This window comes from Herpailurus yagouaroundi, unplaced genomic scaffold, assembly GCF_014898765.1.
Source record: "Herpailurus yagouaroundi ecotype Mexico unplaced genomic scaffold, PumYag 182, whole genome shotgun sequence".
In the NCBI taxonomy this organism is placed as follows: domain Eukaryota; kingdom Metazoa; phylum Chordata; class Mammalia; order Carnivora; family Felidae; genus Herpailurus; species Herpailurus yagouaroundi.
In genome coordinates, this window is record NW_024412413.1 from 6,201,913 (window position 1) to 6,204,612 (window position 2,700).

The 2,700-nt window shown below is 55.0% G+C and overlaps 1 long non-coding RNA gene across 1 annotated transcript in view; it reads left to right on the forward strand.

The window, feature by feature from the left end:
• The window catches only part of LOC121040225 (uncharacterized), an 8,311-nt gene continuing 5,611 nt past the window's right edge, over positions 1 to 2,700 (forward strand). Inside the window, exon 1 of the long non-coding RNA XR_005795194.1 lies at positions 1 to 154. This is a non-coding gene — a long non-coding RNA (uncharacterized LOC121040225). The remainder of the gene's footprint in view (positions 155 to 2,700) is intronic.

Here is a 2,700-nt window from a genome sequence, read left to right on the forward strand (position 1 = left end):
TCATGACCTGAGCTGGAGTCGGGCGCTTAACCGACTGAGCCACCCAGGCGCCCCAGCAGAGGTCATCCTAAAAGGGAGAGAAAGGAACAACGCCAAGGACGGGGAGAAATGCAGTGACGCGGACGGAGGGCAGGCACTGAAGGTCATGAAGGAGGTGCCACGAAGGGCCCGAGCCGAGTGCGGCTGGGCAGGGGTGGGCGGGGCCAGTGGGCCAGAGAGGCCAGCCCTCAGGGTTGTGTCTGGACAGATGCTCAGGATCAGGGGGGCCCGTGAGCTGCTCGGGGCTTTGGGAGGGCTGGCTGCGGGACACAGGTGATTTCCTCGGGGGTCTGGAAAGAGCTGATGCTCGCGCTACATGGGCCCCTCCCCCACATTGGCCCAGTTGAGACCAGAGCGGAGAGACTGTGAGGCTGAGTTACTGAGGCGGAGTCCCCTTGCAAGAAGGACCATGAGCTTGCGAGGCCAGGGGGTGGGGGCTGCCCACTTTCTCGATTTCCCTGGCCCCGACCGTTCAGTTCTTCCTTCCATTCCACTGTCCTTCCTCTCTGTGCTACCGTTAGCCTGAGCTGTCTAGACATGGCCTCTGATGCCCGCAGCCCACGGCATCCTCACCTATAAAAAGGTCACTGTGGTTTCAGTAAGGGACACAGAGAGAAGTGTCACCCGGATGATGGCAGGCGGCTGTCTGGAGAGAGAGGAGATGCTTAGAAATAGCGCAGACAGGACTTGGCGAGGGGATGAGTGAGGAAGGGGGAGAGAAGCGTCAAGGAGGATGCCCAGGTTTCTGGAAGGTTCTTTCAGGGCAGGGGCTCTGCGGGGGAGCAGGGCTCAGCAGAATGAGGACCTTCGGTTTTAGAGACGTTGAACTGTCATGCTGACAGTTGAGGATTGGAGGCTGGGCAGTGACACAGAACTGAGGGCCACCAGCGTGGCCTCAGGTGGCCTGAGGGCAGAGGGCAGCTGTCCTAGGTCAGCCCACAGGAACAGGCAGGGCACGGCATTTCAGGAAAGCCAGGGATGAGCACTGCACGGGGTCATGGTGCTGAGACCTGGTCGGGGGGGAGGGGGGACACTGGGACTTCACAACTCGGGAGTGCAAGGTCACAGCTCGGCAGGGAGACCCACGAGTGGGCCAGCCACGTAGTCAAGTCTTTCAAGTAGGGAGATGCAGGAGAGAAGAGAGGGCGGGACCTTCCGCGGGGTCGTTCGCCCAACTAAAGGTTATTACTTTTTATGGCTTTGTTCATTCATGCGTGCATTTGTTCACTCTGCCAATATTTACTGGGTGCTCACTGTGTGCCTAGCCGTTCTAGGTGCTGGGGACACTTCACAGAAAAAGATGGGCCAGTCCCTGCCATCACGGACCATAAAATCCAGCGGGTGCTTGAGTTTTGTTGAGGTTGCAATTTGTACCATAAACACTCAATTCAATGATTTTTAGCAAACGTACGGAGTTGGGCAACCACCACAATCCGATTTTAGAACGTCTCCGTCCCCCGCAAGACCTCCCCATGCCTGTTTACAGGAAGTCCCCATTCCTACTCCCAGCCCCGACAACCGCTACCCTGCTTTCTGTTTCTATAGATTGGTCTTTTTCGGGCATTTCGTGTAAATGGAATCCTACAGCATGTGATGTTTAGCTTCCTGTCCTTAGCATGATGTGTTTGAGGTGACAGGATACCCCAGCGTTTCCCCCCTTTTGACTGCTGGGGTAGGGGTGGGTAGGGGTGGGTAGCTGATGGCCCTGGAGTTGTTTTTACTTTGTAACCACTGTAACGGCTCGTAGCCATTGTGAGTAACAGTACTCACCGGCTCTGCATATCTGTGCACCGTCTTTATGTGGACAAAGGTTTTTGTTTCCCCTGGGTAGATATCTAGGAGTAGAGTGGCTGAATCACAGATAAATAAACTTTTTCGGAAGCTGCCAAACTGTTTTCCAAAGCACAGCGCGCCATTCAACGTCCCCGCCAGCGGTGCGTGTGGATTTATTTTTCTCCACGGCCGCGCCAATACCGACTGTCTTTTACAAACCTTTTGTAATGTTTATTGATTTTTGAGACAGAGAGAGGTAGAGCGTGAGCGGGGGAGGGGCAGAGAGAGAGGGAGACACAGAATCCGAAGCAGGCTCCAGGCTCCGAGCCATCAGCACAGATCCCGACGCGGGGCTCGAACTCACGAACCGCGAGATCGTGACCTGAGCCGAAGTCGGACGCTAAACAGACTGAGCCACCCAGGCGCCCCTTGACAGTCCTTTTACATCTGGCCATCTTTGTGGCTGGGAAGTGATGGGTCTCTGTGCCTTTGATTTGCGTTTCCCTGATGGCTAAGGATGTTGACCTCCTTTTCGTGTGCTTATGGAACATTTGTATGTCTTCTTGAGAGAACCTGCAGTAAAGAGCTGAATTTTTCAGTTCTGGTAGGAGATGGTGACTTATCTCTAATCCCGCAGCGGAAGGTTTCACTGACTCTTCCATGAAGGCTTTACTGACAGCTCTTGTCTACACTGGTCTCCCCTTTCTCTTAGAATTTAAAGCATAAGTCAGATCGTATCTGAGGCCTCATGCCCTCCAAAGGAACTTCCCCTGGATCTTAGAATAAACTCACGCTCCTCACCCCTCTGGCCTCATCTCCCACCGCCCTCCCATTTCTGCCGCTGCTCGTTTCGCAGCAGCCTCTGAGTGTGCCACACTCTTCCCTGCC